At 44.6% G+C, this 22051-nt stretch overlaps 1 protein-coding gene across 1 annotated transcript in view; it reads left to right on the plus strand.

Moving 5' to 3' along the window:
- Positions 1 to 22051, plus strand: part of PCDH15 (protocadherin related 15) — a 1072490-nt gene that overhangs the window by 395443 nt on the left and 654996 nt on the right. The window contains exon 9 of the mRNA XM_068951042.1: positions 9269 to 9404. The gene's annotated coding sequence lies outside the window, so the exon portion shown is untranslated. The remainder of the gene's footprint in view (positions 1 to 9268; positions 9405 to 22051) is intronic.

The following is a 22051-nucleotide window of genomic DNA, read 5'->3' on the forward strand; positions in this document are numbered from 1 at the left end:
AGGAGGGTCTACAGAGCCTTTGCGTGAAGTGGAGACAGTAGTGTCCTGGAAGGTATCTTAGATTTAAAAAAAAAAAAAAAAAAAAAAGGCTGGGGCGAGGGCAAGAAGTTGACTCTCCCGAGCTGGAAGGGGGGAGGGAAGGGGAGCCTCTGCTCGTATTTGGTACCCTCCACGCAGGAAAGCAGTTGCTTGCTGGCCTCTCGGGTCATTGCTTTTGCCAGCAGACTCATCCTTTGCAGGCAAAGAGCTGAAGAAACCTGCAGTGCCAATCTAAAATGTTTGCTTTGAGGAGAACCGCCTTGAGTGTTTAAGATAATTGCTGAAGAGACCTGTGTGTTACAAAAAGAATGTGTTTTTTTTAATTGTGATGATTCAGTAACAAACCTATTAAAAATGAAGAGCTAAAACGCAGGTGAGCTGACACGTAGCGTGGTGCTTTGATGTGTTACAAAGTCAATTATTCAGACTAATTCTCTCCAAAAGCTGAACAGTTATTTGAGCATTTAATCTGAGGGTTTGTTGAGGCGCCTCCCAAACCACATTTTACTCTGTGTAAGCCTATTCAACGTTAAGAAAAACCTCTAGCGGTGCCGTGGGATTTGTTTCAGCAGCTAACGCTCCTCATCATCTCGCAGCCACTGAAGAACTGAACTGGAACGGAAACGGTGCTCCCTAGTTTAATACTGTGGTAAGAGAAAGGATTGTGCCTGCCTTTATTTGTGTTTAACGTGCAGGTTGGTGAGCAGTAGCAGCGTGCCTTTCCCTGGTTCGGTCGTGGGCAAAGAGGTTTGAGCAGAAACTGAGTTGACGCACGTGACTTTAATCTCTTTGAGTCCAGGCGACCCTCGGATTTGCCAGCAGAGCCGTTAAGTAAATCTGAGATTTGCAGTACTGTAAAATAGACCAGAAAAGTATTCTTTTATGATAAGGTGTGGTTTTTTTTTTCCATCTCTCTCTTTAGCTGTCTCTTTTTATCCTTCTAGGAAGATAACTGCACTTACTTCCTCGTAGCATAACTGGATTTTCTGGATTACATTCGTTTCCATTTATTATGTCATGTATTTACAGGAAAGTATTGGAGAATCTCTCCACATGTCTTGCAAGCTCTTCGTATAGGGTATAATTTCAAGTAATGTGAAGGAACGGGCTATTGGCAAAGCTGTGTTGCAGTAGGATTTTTATATCTCTTCTATGGAACAGTTTAGAAATTGCGCTTGGCCAAGTTAAGCTGCTGTTGCACAAAGTGTTTTTAGGATTTTCGTGTCTCAATTACAACCATCTCTTGCTTGAAATGTATACAGGATTTTTAGGAATACTTGTTAGCTCAAGCCCAGCTCCTTTGAGTGCATTGAAAAGCAAGTAATGATGAAAACGTAGTGCCTGCGTTTCTAATGCTGCATTAGAATAGTCCTGTTAAAGTTTATTATTTTAAGACAGATGGCTGAAAAACGTGTTACCAATAAAACGCAGGAAAAGAATTACTCTTTGCCAGAAATGTTTCTCTTTCCTGGCAGAAGCACGTAAGGTTTTTGTAAAGTACCCTGTGAAATCAAGATAATGAGGAGACCAAAGCATATGTGAGGTTTCTGAAGTTGTTAAAATTAATATTTGGGTCATCACTAAAATGCAGTTGTTCAGGTTTTACATCCTGTGTTATGCAAAGTGGTTCAAGTAAGTTTTCCATTTTCTTTCTCAGTCTGTATATTCAAATTTTATTTCATAAGGTTGCATTTATATTCCTTGTTTTGCACATGAAAGTGCGAGGTTTGCATTTCTTGAGAACTGGTTCTTTCTGCCCTGGAGACATGGGCAGTGCAGCTTGCAGAGATGTTTTTCATCTCCAAGGACTGCGTTCTCGCTGCGAGAGCCCTTGCCCTGCTGACTACGTCAGGTGTGAGCTTTTGTAGTGACTTTACTCTAAAGCACTTTGCAGACTATATGGACAATGTTTTTTTCCAAAATGAGAACCTCTCCAGAAAATGGAGATGTGTTCTGTCTTGAGAGGCAGTGTAACATCAACAGCTGGGAAGGCTGATAGCCCAACATGGCTGCATGCAGGTCTTCAGTGGAAAAACCCACACTTGTCAACTCCTCGCACTGATAAGGAGGCAGAAGCCTGGAAGGAGAAGACCGCAATTGCGTGACGTTGTGGAGTGAAAGCAGTCCTAAAAAGAAGATGGCACAAGAAAGAGAAAGAAGAGAAGCCAGAAGAAACTTATAACTGGGTCTAATCACACAGTCTAGACAAGGTGCCACTACTGAAAAGGGAAAATAATATAGATAATTAAATAAATGTTGCGTTAGCCAAGTGAATGCTTTCCCACCGTCACATCTGTGAGGTGATTGATTTCTTCAGTAGTCCAGTGAGAACGCAAATGTCTCCTTTCTGTTTGTTCTTTTATTGCCTACATCCATTTTGTTTCTCCTCTGTTATCTGTTGCTGTATGTTTATTCTTCCATCTCCAGCGCTTCGCGGCTGAAATAAATACCTGCCTTTGCCATGACTGATGGCGTTTTCCTTGGTTATAGTGCTGTAAGCTAAAAGATGTCTCAAGTGGAGCTCTGAGATTTACTGTTGGGATCTGTAACTCCCTCTGCGGGAGTAACGTTGGGAGGACGCGCAGCTCGTGGGGCTCAGCCAGTGCTTTCAGTCCTGCAGAAAACTCTGTCTCGAGATCTGTATTCTGCCTCTGTCTCGAATGCAGCTGAAGTTTCAAGCTAACACTGTGCCAGTAGTTGCGCTCTAATAGCGAAGTCCGGTGAGGTCTTGCATTGAGGTTGCAGTATGCTGTTACGTACGGTGATGCTTGTCCTACCTTTTGATCTCGTATCATTAGATTAAAGGAATAATTAGCACCTTTGGCAAGCTCTTGCCCTGAACGTAAGAATAAATTGTGAAATAGCTGGGACTCGTAGTCATTATGTTGTTGTTCTGTATGTGTTCCTTGTTTGCCAATTATGTCTTACCTCTAGGGTAATCAGCTTTAAATATCCACCAATAATCTGAGCACCAAACGGCACTTACCGTAGAAGTACACCCAAGTAATCTATGCACATACATTAGGAGTATGCTGAAGTGTTTACTTAGATTTTAATTTAATGTTCTGTATAATTTTTGCATAGATTGGATATTGCAGCAAGTTTCCATGTAGTTTTCCCCCCCTCCAAAAGCTGCATTCGGTGATAATGGGTAGTATTTATAGCAGTTGTGGTGAATTAGAAAACTGATTGCGTGAACTGCTTGCTTGCTAGTCGTTTCGGTTTACTACTGCCAGATCTCTTGCTGAAGTTCTGCATGGAAGTTTGTGCGTTGAAGGGCGCCCGCATCAGCCGTGAGCGTTTGAGGACAACTGGCGTTTGCTGTACACCTAGTCAGCAAGAAATATTATATGTTTATAGGAAAGACTGTGGAGCCTCGTGCACTTGAAATAGATGTGTTTTGTGTTCAAATGTGTAAAAAAGGCAATTTTACCACTGCACTAGGTACAGGCTTTTCGAGCACAGCGATGGGTGTAGGTCCCGTGAGTACTTTCCCAATCCTGGAGCTCAAAATCTCTTGAGTTCCTGAGGTGTCTGCGGATGTTCCTCTTCTTCAGTTAATCTCGTAACGCCAACCGTAAGATGTGTTTTCTCCATTGGCACAAAACGTGGCCCCGGTCTCGCATGATGGTTTGGGAGCTCTTTCTCCGGAAGGCTTTCTGGAGCGCTGTTCAATATCCGTTCGCTTTATGTTGCACGTTTAAGCAGGTAGCAGGCGCGGAAAGATCTTAAGTGAAAGAGGAAGCTAAGTTTCCTAATTGTCCTTTTTCCTTCAGGACAGGTGTACGTGGGTGACTGTGGTGTTTCTGACCACAGCAGAAGCGCCAGCACCGAAAATTTCGCAAGAACGTGAACGTTTGGGTGTTCTCCTGGAGCGAGTGAGGAACCTATGAAGTGTCACACAGTTGTATTGCCATTGTGTAAAGCTGAGGATAACTACTTTTATTCGGAGATGCCTAGCACAAAGTAGTGCTGTTATTCTTAAACAGCGAGAATATGTTCAGGTTTTTCCATGTGTTATGTGTGGAAGGAAGAAGATCCCTTTATGAATGTTAAGGGGATACTGTTTCTCTCAGTTTTATTAATGTGCTGAATTAATATATAATTTTTTTTTTTGAAGCTAGGTTGGATATTTTTCTAAATAAAATGCAGTATCACTAAGCACAGCGGCCAATATTCATTGCTATATTTATACAGTATGTAAGTGCTTAACTAGCTGTTTAAATCAGTTTTAGGGTGGTTTTCCAGCGCTGCAGTTGTAGAGCGGTCAGGGCATGCAGGTGAAGCTGATAGTCTCGCTTTATTGTAGTTGTAAAACCTGGAAAAGAGGAAAAAAAAAGAATTTGTAGCTCTTTGGCCCGCGCCAGGCGGCCGGGAGGCCGTTCCCCTTTCCTGTGCTGCGGGCCGTTGAGCTAGGCCGAGAGCTGCGCTGGAGCAAGGGCCGCGCTCGCGAGCGCAAGCAGAGAGCTATCGTCCGGGATGCCAGCCCAGAAGAAACGACCCTCCAGCGTGTTGCTTGGGTCAGTAGAAAGGTCATCCTAAAAGGGGAGTTTCACGTGTCCCTGGCGGACATCTCTGGCGGCTGGATTTGGAGTCCCGGATGATTTTCTGCCAACGTAGCAGCCTCTCTGGTAGTTCGGGAGGCCGCACTGTAGGAAGCGGTCCTGAGCGGGTAAGCTGCGATTTTCCCCGTTTGTGAGAAGGGCTCGTGGAAGGGTCGGTCGGGCTTTGGTCGTACCTGGGTGCCGCGCGGCGTCTGCTGCCGCGACGCTGGAGGTGGTGCTGCCTAACGCACGGGGGCAAGCCTGCCCGGGGGCTGCGGCGAGTGAAGCAGACGCGCGTCTCGTATGTCACGCAAAAGGAGCGCTTGTATTTCTGCGCAAGCCGCTGTGAGATGAACCGGGTCTCGGACTCGGCAGAGGTCAGCCCCGCTGCCGGGTGCAGCCGTCGGACCCTGCGAGGAGGCTGGCGCCAAAGGACAGCCCGATGCACCGGGCCCTCCTCCGGTTTGCGGGCGCCGGAGGTGATCCGTTCTCTTTGCGCCACGCTGGCGCCAGCCAGAGGATTTCAGGTTTGAGATTGCCTCTTAATTCTGCTGTGTCCTTTTAGTGTCTAATGTCGGGGCGGGGGGAAAAAAATCTTCATTACAGTTTAATGCGACTTTAATAAGCAAGAATATTTAATAGTGTCCAGAAACTTGAGACTGCAGCGAAGAAAAGGACCAGCAGTGTATTTGTTCTTTTATTTTTAGTTCGCTGGTTTCATCTTGTTAATCACCATAATCTAGATCTTGGACCATGAGAAAATGCAGAGGAAAATAAGCTTATTTTTGTGGACTGTGCTTTTTACCCGTGCATAGGAGCTATCCTTGTTTGTGAAAACATGTTGTTTTGTATGTATTGTATATATATGCATACACATGTATATGTTTCCTGGGCTTTAAGCGTATATCATTCTCTACACAACGTGTGCGATACCTTGCTCTGTGCCAGGCTTGCGTTCCTGCAGCCCTGTAACTGATTCCCTTGACTTTTGCTCAACGCGGTAGCCGATTTCTTTGTTTTTTTTTTTTTTAAATGTTACTTTACCTCTCTTGTAGTTCTAGCTTCTTCAAATCTAGTAGAGCTGTCTGAAGTATTTCAGCAGGTCATTAAAAGGTGATTGTAGCTGGCACAGTGAGCTTCCCTCTGCTTTGGCGTCTCTTGGTTGCAGGCGTTGGTGCTGCCCGATTCATCCCTTTGACCAGACGTCCACGTTGCGTTAGCGCAATAGCGTTGTAATTTCTTCCCCAGAAAGCTTCCCCAAAATTCAAATGGGCCGCTTTTATGCAGAAATGCTTTTTAGCATGGCTAGTTTGTCTTAATATTCGCATTTCTGGCGTCATATTCAATTAGTCTCTCCCTTGTCCCCCCGGAAAAGCTAGAATGGGGTAACTTTTGCCCTAGTGACTGGTAGAGTAGAACTTTTCCCTTTCACGCCTTGAGCTAACCCGCAGCGCCGCCGAGGTGGTGGCCACAGCTGGCACCGAGGGCGGACGGCGTCCTGGCGAAGCGCCACCGAAGAGCGCCGAGTGGACGTCCTCCCTTCCCTTCTTCCGTCTCGGCAGCGCTCGGCGATGCGCTCGGGTTCCCTGGCTGCCTGACTGTGATGCTGCCCGAAGGTAAAAATGCAGAGGCCTGTTCAAAACGGTCAGGTTCTGTCATTCCTTTGATTTATTTTTTTTGTGAAAAGCAGCTCATAAAGTTTCTGTGGGGACTTATTTTTGGGAATCCGCTTGATGGATTGATTTGGTTCTGCTGTAGTGGGAAAACGGCGATTAGTGAGCACGTCGCCTTGACAAAACATTAGTTAAAAACTCTATTGATGCTTGCTTTGAGGACTGTGGATCGATTCAGTTGTAAGAATAAGAACACAGTGACAATTCACTTTTGACTATTTGCCGCGTAGCATTGACATAATATTAAGTAACAGACAGAAGTCAATACAAAATGAAATCTATGCTTTTGTCCAGAACATTGCAAAAATACCAGCTGCCTGTTCTTCTTATTAAGTCCTGGATTAGTGAAAAGGCCAAGCAATAAAAATGCAGGAAGGAAAACAGACGTCGAGTTATATTCAGAAAGGAGTGCATTAACGGGCATTATGTGGCATCTAAGCGTTACGTTCGTGGGGGAACTGAAGAGTTCTGATTGGAATTAGCGGAGTGAAGGGTTGCAGTAGTGATGCAAACTGTCAGTTGGGGGAAAAAACCCAACAGTATGCACTTTAAAATCCTGTCATAGCTTTCAGAAGGGCGACGCAGCTCCAGTGGTTAATGGATTTTTCTTTATTAATGATGAAATTATAACAGATTACTTATGTCAGTTCCTGGATCTGGTTATTTGTAGGCACTACAATAAAAGTTTAAAAAAAAATAGGGTAAGATGATGCTTACTGCTAAATTTATTGTAATATTTATCTCCCAGTGTTCTTGTTTGAATGTTGTTTAGTCTCGAAACAATAATTTTTCAGAGCAGCTCATCAGTTCTCGCTGGACGGCTGCAGGAACAGCGCTGTCCGTCTTAGAGCCTGACTCAGGGCTCCTGCTAACCTCGGTGAAGGAGGAGGAGATGAGATTAAAACGTCTTTTCGCCCAAAAAGAGTAGCCATTTGTTAACTGTTTCATTGTATTGACAATATAACAGGGGAAAGATTATGAAGAGCTCTGCTGGTTTTCACTTCCCGAGAGCTAGGCAATAATGTATTGCTATTATTATCATTATTATTATCATTATTATTATGCTAATCTCCGTTGCTAATCTGGCATATTTATGGACCCGGTTGTGAAATCCTTCAGTTTGTAAAACGCCGAGGAACGTGGTCCCGTTGAAGTCCGGGTGGCTGCAAAGCTTGTACAGAACAACTCATTTTAAACGCAACCGGGTTTTGACGTAATGCAGGTTTACGGCGTCCTGGGTGTGTTACGAAGCGGCCAGACTCTGCCTGGTGATAGTTCGACCAACAAGCCGGGGAGTGGTGTTTCCTTGCTAGAAAGAAAAACGCTCCCCTGAATATCCCCTTGCTGCAAGCCCTGCTTAGTTACCAAGGGAGGTAGCAGCTCTGGGGTGGGAATGTAATAATAAGCCTGTCACTTGTTCCAGTTCTGCAGAATAATTCTTATTATATGAACTCAAGTCCTAAACAAGGCTGTAATTAATGCTGGACTGGTCCTAGGAACGCAGCTTGGTAACTCATTGGTACGGACAGATGGATAGAGATTCCCAGCTTTCTGGTTCCCTTTTCTTTTTCTTTTTTTTTTTTTTTCAAAGAGCATATTGCAAATGAGCCCAGCTGATTTGTTAAATCCAATATCCAGACTTTTTCATCTTCTTTCTTACACAAGTGCTGGTATGACAAGTTGGCAGCATCTTCTGGCTGCCCGTTATTGCAGGGGAAAGGCCGGGCATGCCGTTTCCCCTGTAAGCAGTGCTTGAAGTACTCTCAAAATGGATCGCCTTGTAAGGTGACCCAAGGGTTACATTTGGAAAAAGTGAGTTTAATTTTCAGTATTACATGCAAGAATGAGCTAATGGCAGGTCTGTTTGAAGGAAGAGTTTTCAAGGACAAACAGGAAGCTTCCTATTTTTGCTGTATTTTAGGTGCCGAGGAGATTGCCCTGAAAGCCCCGTGTTCCTGGCAAAAGTCATTAATTAACTCTCCTGTCCAGATTTTCCGAGGTGAAGTCCAGTACTAGAATTTCAGCATCTTGCGGAGACTTTTACTATGTAAATGTATTTCCAAAAAGAGGGTGATAATGGAAAATGGCTGCATTTCTCTGCATATGAAGTATGTCGAACTTCTGAAAGCTACTGAAAATTGTATATGTAAAACTGTAAATAAAAATTGCGCTTGCTCTACAGTGCTGAATATTCTGGCTCCGATCCAGCCAAGCATTTAAGCAGGGGCAGTTTAATTTTAAGCATATAAGTCCCATTCAAATCCTATTAGCTCTGTAGTATAGCACATGCCAAGCCATTTTGCTGTATTGGGGCCAACGTTTTTGGCATCTTACTGGTTCAGGTCAATAGTACAAAGACTGCGCTAGAGGAAACCACGTGCACAGGTTAATGTAAGTCGCAAATGGATAGTAGAGATAAACGTATCTTGCCGCTTAGATAGGTGGGATTCATGGGTGGCATCATTAGGTGGGCTTTTGTGGGTAGGTGGGTTTCTGTGTCTTTGCCTTTGCACCCTCGCAGCGTGGTTTAAAACCCCAGCGATCTGAACTTCCAAAGAAACATTAGTTGTGAGCTCTAGTGAGCTTCCTTGGAATTAATTTTCTCGTGTGGCTCTTGTTGAACTTGATCGGGGCACAGTTCTGCAAACTGCCCTGGAGGACTCTAAAATGATGAACTCTGACCCTGGCACAGTGTCGACTTTAAAGAAAATTGGCACCCTCGTAAGTTAAAATCTCTGTACTGTCTCTATCACATATGTGCCAACCTGAAAGCCGCAGCTGGTTACATGTTTCCTGAGGAAAGGTATAACTTTTCTGCAGCGCTGTTTGCTGTTACATATGAATATTGAAATCGTATCAGATGGGAAATCTTTGCTGAGTTACTTGAAAAATTTAAAAAATAGGTGTTTTCTTTGTGAACTTACGATACTTTCTTAAGCCGCTGTATTCTAACTATTCTTTTTTTCAGCTTTATTTCTCTCCTTGTGTTGAGAGTTAAATTCTACATTTCAGGAGGCAGAGTCCAAACGCTCCCCAGGATGGTATTTGATCAACTGCTTGGATAACCTCTCTACGTTTGCTGCTTCCTCTCCCTTTTATTTCAGTGATCGTTCCTGTAACTGCAAAAGACGTTCAAAACCATCTAAAAGTAAGTTCTTTTATTAGGCGGCCACGTTAATGACTTTAGCTACTAACTAACATTACACTATTTTAGCATTATATGTGATTCTTAAAAAGGTGTTAGGTTCAGATGCCACTGGAAGAAATTCTTCCTTGTATTTTCCCCTTGTTCTGGGATCTTTTACTACCCAGGACACATGTGGGAAACGATCTTAAGTTCATTCAGTGGCTGGTTTGCGCTAGTGCAGGGTTCACAGATATTGCTGGATAGTCGCACTGTTATTTCTCTTCTGTGCAAAGGGAGTGGAGAAGGATGTGGCGTCTGTTTATATAGCTTCTTGGTTCAGTTGCTCCAAAAGGGGATGGAAAGCAATCAAAAAACTGAAAACAAAAAGAGGCCATGGATGGATGGTTGTTTGTGCATGTCTTTCCCAGTGTCAATAAAACATGTCGTCGAGTACATGAACACGTTTTCCTCTCCTTTTTGAAGACGACAAGTCTGGGAAGCATGAAAAGTGTTTGGAAGAGGAGATTCTGGATTAAATTCACTTTTGCATAAGAGCTGTTAGCAGCTGAGTAATTTGCTTATGGTTGAGAAGAACCAGTGCCTCACTTGGGAACTGTCTTTTCGGGTAGCTCGCCTTCCCGATGGGCCTGTGCGTTTGCGTGAGCGTTACTTCTGCGTAGGGTTATCGTGCCACCCAAACCGGAACGATGGCTAAATGAGAGTTTACTTTATTACGCCGATACAGAAAGGAGGAACCTGGGGTTTTGTAACTGAGCATACGGAGTCGTGTGAGCAGCTTTCTGCTAACGGGTCCCTGAACAGGGAGCAGATCCTTTCGCTTAGAAAATCACCGCGAGTGTGGGCATCAGCAATGTGTTTTGGCTGCCAACACGCATCAGGCTGCTTTTGCTGGCATGCCAGATGCCTGTGATGGGGACAGTGTGTGAATGTCACTTTGAAGCACACAACCAAAATAAATCTTATTATTCTTTAAGGCTGGAACTGCCAAATGTATTCTTTTTTTAATTTTTCATGAGCTGTCGGCCAAAAAAGCCCCACAAAAGCAGCTGTGTCCGGTAGCGCACAACCATAATTCACAGAAAGAAGAGATTTGTTTGCTTAAAACTTGCTTCCAAGTAACTTGAACATCAGCATTTACAATTTGCATTAGTTGTTACGTAACTTGCCCCTTTGGGGCAAGCTTCTTTACAGAGGGGTAATTTCTTTTATTTCTTTACAGAGGGGTAGTTTCCCCTCTTGCAGAGGTCACTGCCAGCAAAAACTCGGTTTTTGGAAAAGGGAGCCGTAATTGGATGAATTTGAGTGGAAGGGAATAGCCTTTGGGGGCCATCCGATTAAGTCTGAGTTTCGTACGCCTTTGGATGAGGGTTGATACCGATTAATGAAGGTGCAAGTATTTCAGGATTAGGGATGAATGATGAAACGCAGTTGTTTTTCACTGTGCACTAGAGTAGTCTGATTTGCTGTTGTCCAAAGAGCTGTACTATGCCAGTTGTCACTCCTCCCCTCCGTAGCCCGTCGTGGCCACAGCTTGGAGCGCTCTGCTTCTGTGAAACGCCGTGTCTGAAGATGACGATTTTCATACTCAACCTGTTGATACAGTCGTGCTTGAAATTTGTCCGAGAAGCTCTTCTAGGAATATAGAGGTTGAATGGAAGACTGAACATCTTGGTATTTCTTCCATATCTATATTATTAGTGGTTTTTGGTTTTTAATCTCCCTCCATGCCTGATTGTGTTTCTCACCCGTTAACTTTGTCGTATAAATCTTGGCATCGAAATGGTGCTCCCTTTTATAAAAATTCCTTGGCTTCTGCCTTAGAAGAAGGAAAATGTTGAGTCAGTCGCTGTAAGGGGGGAGGAGGGTCCAGGGTATTTAGCACTAGCGCTCCGGTTGTCTCTGGGAGCACAGTTTTCTGTTACCTGCCCTTTTTGTCTCTGACCTCTACGTTACGGTGACTCCAGTCAGTACTCTGGCGACAGCTAAAACTACAGGGAAAATAACTGCAGGGTCAAATCCTGCCGTTGCCAAGAAGAAGATGGAGGTTTTAATGGAGTGGCAAGGCTGCCTGAGGGAGGGCTAAGGACGTGGCCGTCTTCTCCACCGTTGCCACCTCGTTCCGGCCGCTGCTGCTTAACGCCTCCGAGCGTGGTGAGCAGAAAGGGTGCTCGGGCAGCTTTTGGGGAAACGGTAACAGCCGCTGGGACCGGCGCAGGCAAGCGAGCTGGTGGTTGCTTCTGGGATCTGGCGACGTTGTTAAAGATGACAGAGGTGGCAGCAGCTGAGCTCTTCTCCCAACTTCTGAAAGCGATGAAATACTCAACCGCCGCAAGCAGCGGCAGTCGTTTGCTTGGGCTCAGAGGTGTTTTCAGCACGCCCTGCCAGCTGATGCGGCAGAGCCGCGGCCGCTGAGAGGTAGTGAGCCTGTGGCATCTCGGCACCGCAGGCTCCACACGCCACCGCAGGAAGGACCCGCTCGTATTACCTGGGAGCCCATCCAGCACCGGCTTCCGGCTGAGCAAATTGCCTCCTCGCGCTGTTCGAGACTGGTTTGGGAGAAGATTGCATGTTTTTTTGTTTGTTTGTTTTGTTTTTTTAATTATTTTTTGTTCTTTCCAAAAATTCGACCTGCAGCAAATCAACTTTGATTGCGGCTGAAGTTGCAAAGCCTCTTGTGTCGCTCTTTGGATTTTCCTCTCTAGGATCAGAAGACCAGATAGTGACTTGATCGAAATGCTGCATCGCTCTGATCTGGCATGTTTAATTATCTGGTTGTGGGTGATGTTATTCAAACCCTTGGCTGCAAAACCCTGCTAAAATCCATGCTGTGTTTATTCATTTTGCTTTAGTTGGGACGTGTTTGGGGCTGACCTCCAAGCATGATGGAAACTGAAAATGTTCAGGGAGCCTGCACCAAAGAGCCACTCTCGTAGCAGTAGATTCAAACTCTCTGTCCATTTTTAAATGCACGTCAATAACAAAAGAAAAATGCAGCTCAGATATATGACTGTACTAACAAATTTCTCATGATACCAAATATATGTGATTGCAGGTAACAGTGATACTATGAGATACTAAATGAGAATGAAAATGAATATGGGACAATACAACCTCCTCCTTTTTGCGTGGAACACTTATTGAAGTATGTTAATGGGGAATTTCCGTTCTAGGGCAGACTATTTCAAAATATTTAAAATAAGACTTAACTTTCAGTGAAACTTTTGGAGCATTTTCAGCTATAAGTATCTGCATCAGTGCCACTGGATCACTGTTTTGATGCGGAATCCTTACTGCCAAGGTAAAATTATCTTGATCCATATATAAAGTAACTAGATAAAATTCAAATCATCTTAATAAGGCAAAAATTACGTCTGTTGTAATTAAGTGGCTTCTCTAACCTTTTGCTGGTGGAAGGCACTGACTCATTTCTCTCTTCAGAATATCCCCCCTGACAATTTCCCATCACCTAGTTTCCTGATAGCCTCGCGAAAGCCAAGTTAAACCTGTGCCGCCTGCCACGGTGTCTTACAGCTGCGAACCTGTGTGTGAGTCATGTCGTTGTCATCTGCTGTCTCTGATGGTCATAGGATACTATTTCCTGTATTATCTCTCTGATGAATAATACACTTAGCCTACTAAAAGCGTTTAAAATTAAAAGATTGGATTCCAGCAGTTGGATTTTTTTGTGTGTGTGTCTGGAAACGCCATGCTGTGCCAGGTTCTTCCATCCTTTCTCACTTTAGTGCTTTATAAGTCGATAGGACAGCTACGGAATAAAATGCCTTTTAATGAGAAATGATGACAGAACGTGCGCAAGAAATACGGTAAGTTAATCAGGAAAGTTGTACAATTTTTGTAACAGGCTATTCTCTGGTGTTTTAATGAAGTGTTTTGAACTAGCAACTTCAGAGCAAGGCAGTAATGGTTCTCTATGCGGATACAGCCTAATTAAAACAAAGGAAAGTCAAAACACATCTTGTTCTTTTGGCCATTCGTAGTTGTTCGTGCAGCGGAACACGTTTGCAGAGAAATGATTCATTTGCCAGTGAGAGACCTGTTGTTTCAGGCAGCGTGGAGAGGTTTCGTTGAAGGGCTGTGAAGCCATTGCCCTCAGTCGGAGTGTAGTGCTGGGGACTGGGGCAAGCGCAGGGGATTTGTGATGTGTGACTAGCAAAAGATAGCGGTGAACCAGCTCACCCGGGGTTCTCAGAACAGCTGGGAGAAGGCAAACCAGAAAAGGTGAAAAATGCGGGGGGGGGGGGGGGGGGGAATCCCAATGACTTCAGCTTTCAAATCAACAGCTGCCTGTTTTAGATGAAGAGATGAGAAACTCTTTTGATACCAGGTCCATCAATGATCTGCATTTCTTTGCAAGCCTGTGTATGCGACTTGGAATAGTGGCATGTGAGACATAAAGATAGCATACTGTCAAGCCCACGTTTACAATTCTAGCGTTATGCGCTGCTATTATATTATAAAGAACCTGAATGGAAACTGCAACTGTCAGCAAGATGAGGTCGGATTTTTTTTTTTCTCTAAAAAGTAACAATAATAAACGATTTCCGAATCTGCTGAATCTTCTTGCATTTTGTTAAAAGAAGGATTTTTCATCAGCTTTCTGTAGGTAAAATGGTGCAGCATGTGAGACCGTTTCCTTTCTCAAGTCAGCTATTTGAGAGCTTATTAAAACTGGTGCTTTAGCAGAGTTTGATAAAATGGCGTACACGTGCAAAGCCATCCCCAGCTAAGTAATAAATAAATTCCTCTGTAGCTCAGCTAAGCATGTGTTAGCTGAAGGAAAGGTGGAGCTTTTGCCATCTGGAAGATTTTGCTGGTATGTGGGCAGCAGTGCTGTTTACATTTTAAATAATAGTATTCCAAGAAGCCCCTGAAGTAATGAACAGCAGGCTTACTGGGTAGGAGGTGCTTGAGGTCTTTGCCCCACATGTGCAAGACTGCAGGGGATGAAAGGGACCATAACTTCTTACCTGCTTTCTTATTTTGCACCACAAGCATGAAAAAGACATATATATTTTCAACTATGTATTTTTCAGCTGGGTGCTGTAAGCCCTCAGAGCTGCGAAGAACCGTTTCTGTCGGTAGGGCTTGGAGATGGGCGGTGTGACAGGTCAGGTGCAGTTGGCTCTAGCCCTGGAGAGAGCACCTGCCAACGGGCACTGAACGTGCAGAAGGATACCTTGAAGGGGGAAACCTCAGAAATCAGTCCTGTAACGCGAGTCGCCTTGGGGGTGACTAACTCAGCAGTGCCGGGGAAGAGGGCTTTCTCTTGGCAAAGCTCCTTTGGTGGCGGAGACCAGGCACGAAAGCCAAGGTGCCACTCATGTCTCCAGACTTCTTGTTTCAATTACACTTAGTTGATTCACTGACAGGGAAGCTGATGTCGCTGTTCTTTTACAGTCATTGATTTATGCGCTGCCTTTAATATCGTTAGGTTCTTTGGCGGTAGACCAGCATGACTCCATGCATATTCATAACAGCGTTAATTTATCAAGTGACAGTGAGGCAGAGAACTCTTCGAGGAAGGTTGTCTAGCAGCCCCCCATCTGTCCGTTGCCGCTAATGCCCTTCTGTCGAAAGTAAGATGCCCAGGAAGCCTGCTAAACGTCTTTGGATTGATAACTAATGTGTATGTTCGACTTTCTGGTTAGACGTTACGTATGCGATGCACGCTAGCTGTACCTTTCCCCTTTGGATTTGCTATTTATGAAAGCTGTGGATGTTACAAATACGGTACCCTTTAGAAGTTGAACCGGAAAAAAATGCTGATGTAATTCTAGCCCCGAAGAGCCTTCAGTCTGATGTAAGAATGTAATTTAGGGTGGGGAAGCTGATGGTAATAAGATTGCGTTGTTACGCATATCAGCAGCGTATTCGGAACAAAACTGATGTGGCCATCAACTTTCTTGTGTGGTTTGGGTAGGGAAACAGTGCTATAAGTAGGATATGAAGGATGAGGTGGAGCTGAAAGATTCAATAGGGTATGGCAGTGTCCTCTGTAGAAGACAGTGGGGTGGAAGGTGAAGAGGACCCTGGAGGACAACAGGGCCAGCGTTCTTAGTGGAGGCACTTGGGGGTATGCGACATGCAAAGAGCTCGAATATGAGTGTATTGCGTGGCCTCTGCTGTGAGGACAAAACCCTTGGACTTGTCAGGAGTACCGTTTTGTCGTGGTAGGTCTGAGTGGTGTGTCAGCAGGCGGTGGAGCGCCGTCGTTACACCCTTCTGCCTCTGTTAGCTCACCGTAAGGTTAAAAAACAAACTTCTGAGGCTTCTTTCTTACGATACTTGGGCAAACAGATTGCTTGTATTTCTGTACAGAAATTTTTTTCTTAATCATTTTATCTAGATCACATTCAGAAGAGTAGTTCCCAAGCCTTATGATGTTTTTATCAGTGTTTATTTCTTTATTCTGTTTTCTCTGTATATTCCTTATTCTCTGGTCAGTCGTCTCACAGTAGTTTAGAATTAAAAGGATGTATTTGTCTTTCTGGTACTCTCTTCTCGGTGCTCAGCCAGATTTCTGGCAAGAAGCATGGTAGTCCTCTGCAAGCTCGCTGTTGGGAAGCCATCAGTGTGTCAAGTCCTTACTTATTTATTTTTAATACATATTTTCCTTTAATCCTTTGGAAATGGTCTTGTTTCTGCTGTAGCTCCAGGAGCTTTTGTTACATGTCTCCCTGCCACCATCTGAGTCTTTGGTAGAGTGACGTGAAGAAAATCTGTCGTTGAGCAAATGTTTTTCTTGATACTTCTGCTTTACAGAATTGGTATTTGTGTTGTCATTTTTACACAGATACATTTGATCCTACTGCTGATTTTTTTCATACTGATACTGTTTTTGAGTTTGGGAGTGTTGAGGGCTTTAAAGAGATGTTCATAAACATTCAGCTTTGATTCGGTTTTCTCTCTTCTCTTGTCATTGCCTTGCTACTTTAAAACGTCCCGTCTTGACTTTCTCTCTCGTCCAAAGCAGACGGGTTTCTTTGTCTTGGGCTTGAATTATTATCTGGAATAGACTGCAAACCATAAAGCGTCTTTCGTGTCGCTTGTATACCGTTTCCCTTCAGATACGGGGCAAACCGTGCATAAAGGTTTGATATTGATTAAAATTAACTTACTTCTTGCAGATGTTTTAGAGCTCAGTGTTAGGTTGTGAGATTTCACCCACTGAGCCTCCGCTCTTAGCCGCTTTTAGAGAATACTGCATACGTTTTTAAGGGTTTCATACATGTCCACGTGTGGTGTTTGCTATCCAAAAAATGCTCTAGTGAAACCATTGGTTCTGCCAAGCCTGTATAACGGACACAGGGTTGCAAATCTCATTTCTTCATTGCGTGGTCTGCGCTGGGAGACCTGTATTAGAAGTAATTACAGTACTGTGGCTTAGGGTGGTGTGTGGTGGTTTTGTTTTTTGTTTTTTTTTTTTTCCCCCCTGCCTGGTGCAGTAGTGTAAGGAGGACTTTTATTTTCCTCCCCACAGGACATCTTCTGATTTTCTGTTTTTATTGCCTTTTCGGTACAAATGAGTAAATATTCCCCTCTGCCCACATGGTTGTCCCCCCAAGTTATACTTCAGGACTAGATGAAATCATTCATGTGTGAATTAGGGAGTTCTCCTCCTCTTTGAAGTGAAGCAGCAGGCACCGTCTTGGTTTTTGGAGCTAGCGTTTCTTTAACTTTTGCTTCCTATGATATTGGCTAACTGATGCTTTATTTATGTGATGTAGCTCCCAGAGCTAGACAGGAGTCAAGAGAAAGGAGAAATGAGTGATGTTCTCTGTTGCCTGTGCAGAAGACAAGAAAGGGCTTGCTCCAGCAAGGTTACCTTGCATCGTTGCGCCTGGAGTGCATTTCTGTAATAACATTTTTATCTGGCGTTGTTCAGAGTTTGCGTTTGTTCCCCCCCCCCCCCCCGAAATGTGTCAATATGCATTGATAAACAAAGTATCCATGGAACACCATGCCAACCGTCAAAGTCACAGCCTGAAAGACGGGTCACTGGGCTAACGTGTCGGGAACCCAAACTGAACAAGGGCGACAGGGCGTCAGCTGCCAGGTTTCCTCCCCGGAGGTTCCCAGGCTGAGACCGCTCAGAGCTGACGCAGGAGTGGCCACCCACTCGCGGCGCGGGAGCGAGCAGATGGGGTGAGGCAAACCGTCCTCCCACCGGCTTGGCTGGCACGGAGACGGGCTGAGCCAAGGTGTGATGCGCATCCACAGCGTGCCAGTGTGGGGGGATTATTTCACTAGTATGAGTTCTGCCCCCACCCCCTGGAGATAGATATATATATATATATATGGGGGGGGATGTGTGTGGGTTTTTTTTTGGGGGGGGGAAGGCTGTTTATAGTAATGTGTTTCAAAAGACTGCTTTGTGTGTGCAAGAGAGGCTGAAACAGTTGTGAAAGCTGTCGGAAAGCTTAAGTTAACCCCCTAAACCTGAGCATAAATCATACTCGAGGTGGGGGCTTTCGGCCGTTTGTTGTATTTGCTTTAATTAAAAGAGAGCCTGAGACGCTATGGAGCCTGCACCTCCTTCATCCTGAAAACTCCAGGCAGAAAGTTTTCACTAATTTAAACTTGAAACGTAGTTCCAGAGCAGTCTCAAGTGGCAATAAAAAAGCAAGTCTGCGCGCTGCGTTGCCATCGTCTTTCCGAAGGTTAAAACTGCGGCTCTTTGAAGCAGAGAGGGAAATTAGGCAACAACTAGCAGAGCTAACAAATTAGAGATAACAAAGCAAACAAATTTAAAACCACGACAGCTAATGAATGGGTAGACGAAAATCATTCTGTTACCACCGCCTCGGCACAAATAGCTTATCTTCTTTAAATATAGTCTCCAACTTTGCATCTGCTTCTAATTTGATAATTAGCATGCCGAATTAAATGGAATACATAAACTTGTTTTTTCCTGGATCTTTAAAGTGGCGTTTTGGTTCTTTTCCCTTCCGAAAGGGACGGGACGCTCGCGCGAGGAGAGGTCTTGGGGCGGGCAGGGTGGTTTGGGAGTCGCCTGAAGCTGTTGGCGACCCGTTGTACTGGTGGCCGCGGGAGGTGCTGCTGCTTGTTCTTCCGTGGCGTGTTGGAGCTGGAGGCGAGGACCGTCGGCGCCGGCCAGCGAGGTGAAACCGGTACCGCGCGGGAATCGGGGACGGGGGCGTTGGGCCTCCGGGGGATCCCTCTGGCGTCCTGCTCCCGTTTGAGGCCCGGGCCGGTTTTGCGTCGGCGGGAGCCCGACCTGGCAAGGTAAAGTAGGGCAGCGGTTATGTTGTCCGGCCGATTTGTTCCTCAGTTTATGATGCGCAGCTGAAGAGCGTAACTTTTTGGGAAAGGGGAGGACAAAAGTCGATACGGGTCCATCCTATTTTAGCAGTGTGTTACAGCTGTGTTAGGAATGACCGCTTTTTAGGAGAAGGACCATTTTCGTTAGCGCCAGCGGGAACGGTGACCTGTCCGCATAAGCGTCACGCTCCGTGCGCTAGCTGCATCTGCTTTGAGTCACCAAATGCTAAAAAAAAAAACCCCGTTTATCTAAGTTGTTAAAACCCTTCAGCAGCATCCCTCGCTCTGAAAGATTAAACCCAAAATAGTGAAACTCCCCAACAAACACCCCGCTGCCCCCCAACCCTTGCTAAATCCTCTCAGAGGAAGTTAAGCTGAGGCTGCGGTTCCTCAGTGCTCGTCCAAAAAAAAAAAAAAAAAAAAAAAGCGGGGGAAGAGTGGAGTTTAGAAGCTAGGAAACTAGCCCAGAGAAAGTCATTCTCCCGGATTATAGTTATATATAACCAAATCAAGGGTACGTCTTTATTCAGAGGGGAAGGGGGGATACCTAATACACGTCCGTGATTAAAAAGTCTAGCTTCGAAAGCTCCGATTTATCTGTTTTGATCCACGTCGAATTACGACATCTGTGTTCTCATCGGAAGATAATGAAAGCCGTCAGTCAGCCTTAATGCAGGTGCTAATAAACGGCCTGGAAGTCGAGCTTGCCTTACCAAGCTTGTTGAAGCTGAGGAAGGACGTCGTCGATGGAGTTCTCTCTTTTTTGGTAGGTGATTGAGGATTTTAACTCTCGGCTCCTCAAGGCGATGTTAATATTGAAAACGCAGCGTTCGCTATCGTTTTTCACTAGCGGTGTTATCACAACGCGGTGGTGACTTGCTTGGCGGTTCTGTCTTCCGTCTCTGCCCCTGCTGTGAGACGTGAAAGAGGTCTCGCGGCGCAGTTGCCTTGCCCGAACGGGTGGGTTTCCGCTGGGGAAACGGGTGAGCTGTGACAGCAGCGACAAGCTAACCGAATTCAGGCGGCGGGGTCGCGCGCCCCGAATCCTTGCACCCTGTCTAACCGATATCGCTAACTTCTGATCCTCTCCAGAACTTGAGTTTTTAGCCTGGTTACAAAATTGGAAGGAAAAAATACTGTAGCTGTAATTATTACTCTGTGTACTTCCTGTGTGTTTATGTAGGAACGTGGATTTACATTTTTTACAACTTACGGACAGAAACGTTTATTTTTTTTTTTTAATCAGCTTATGAATAACAGTGCTTGGCAAACTGGGGCTTAACTGTTTTATCCTGTAAAACCAAGGAAGTCATCTGAAAATATTAATTAGGTGTATTCTCTTTCTTGAAACTGTGTGCCCTTTTAGCATAGGGAATTATCTTAATTTAAACCCGGATAGCTCTTTGGGAATTCATCTTTAGTTTGCCTCCCTGCTCGGAGGCAGGAACAAGTACACCGGCAGATGTTTGTCTACGCTGCTCTTACGGAAGAGATTCACAGATTCCCTGGGTGTCTTGCGAGGAGCTGCCTTGGCCTCGTGCGCAGTAAGTTTTTTCCTGAGCTCCAACCTAAATATCGTCTGCTGAAAACTAGTCTCTGCTGGAGACTAGGGTGCTGCGATTTTGTTGTCGCACCTAGACAACAAGAATAAAGAAACCTAGTGTCTCCATCATTTTTCCATGTGCTCTTTCATTATTCTTGTTGTTGTTTTCCTCAGGACTTTTCCAGTTAATCTGCACGTTCTTTTACGACCGACTGAGCGATCTGGATGTGTGACATAGAGGAGGCATCAGGAGTACGAGGCAGAGATTCCTCTTCTGCCTGTTGCGCGTGATGCTCCTGTGGGTATATGGCCAGAATGAGGTTTTACTCTTCTTACAGCAGCATAGCTTTCATATACGCATTCAGCGTGTTGCTTATAGTTCCTGTTTCTCGTTCTGCAGTATTGTTCCCTTGCCAGGTATTTCCCAATGTACGTTTTTACTTCGGATGTAATTTCTCTTAGTCGGCTCTTGGTTTGTTTTAACTTGATTTTGGACCGTTTGTTCCATTTCTCAGGATAGCTTCCAATTTTGGTCTTGTTCTCCAGAGTTATTTTTACCCGTTTTATCTTCTTCTTCTTCATATTTTTGTAAGTCTGTAATTCGTCTTGGAAATCATTAGTGAGGGTATGAAAGAACGCAGGTTGTATCTCTTCAGAACTGTACTTGAAACGTCCTTCAGGTTGAAAGAGAACATTTTAAAAACGACTCTTGTGGCTTTTTTACTTAATTGCGAAACTTAGTTCACTTTTTTCCTTCAAAAGAAAAAATAAGTACGTCGCTGGTAGAAGCTTTAGCGAAGATGTTTTATATTCATGCACTAAGCTACTTACTTCTTCAGAGAAGGAAGGTAGGTTGGCTTGACGTGATTTATGCTTGACAAATTCAAGTCGGCTGTTCCCTATCGGTTTATTATCCCCCTAGGTACCTGTAAATTGATTAATAATATGTTCTGATATCTTTCTGGGTAGCAAAGTTAAGCTGACTGCTCTCTAATTCCTTGAGTCCTTCTTTCTGCCGTTTTCAGGGTAGTTCTACGTTTGTCCTTCTTTAGTCCTCAGGGACTTCCTCAGTCGTCTGCCATTCCTCAAGCATAACAGTGGTTTTCTGTTTGCTGCCGCTCGTTCCTAAAGTAATCAAGGGTAAATTTTATCAGGCCCTGCTGGCTTGAATAATTCTAAATATTCTTTGATCATTTTTGAGCTTCTAAACTGTGTTTTGTTGCCCTAAATAGGTGGTAATGCCTAATATTTGTGAAGAAAGAAGCTAAAAGGTGTCCGCGTTTCAGACTCTCGCTCAGGATTATTTATCTTTTCCCGTTAAGGTGTCACTAGTACTTTCCTCTGTCTCTTCTTGTAAAGTAGTTAAGATATTGCCATTTAGCATTTTACGTCCTATGCTAGCTGTAATTTATTTTTTGTACCTGAGACTTTTCAGTTTTATGTCTTGGCGCTTGGACTGTTCTTTTATAGTCCTTCGCAGGATGCAGTTTCACGTCATGTTTAATCGATCAGTGGGCGGCAGAATGCTCCAGAAGGAGCGATCCAGCTCTGTCCTGCCCTGCCACAGATTTCCATCCCCTTCCCCTTGACTTTGTTTTTTTTATTTTTTTGGCAGATTATTTTTCCATCTGATTGATAAGCTGATTAATGCATCCTGCAGCTGCACGACGGCTAGATCCAACACAGGAAGGGAGCAGGAGCTCGTGGTGCGTGGTGGAGGGAAGAACAGATGGCCCTGTCTGATGGCAGCCCCCACTTAGATCCAACGCACTGTGAAACTGTGTCTAGTCATGTGCTGCTG

The sequence above is a fragment of the Struthio camelus genome, chromosome 7 (assembly GCF_040807025.1).
Source record: "Struthio camelus isolate bStrCam1 chromosome 7, bStrCam1.hap1, whole genome shotgun sequence".
NCBI lineage: Eukaryota > Metazoa > Chordata > Aves > Struthioniformes > Struthionidae > Struthio > Struthio camelus.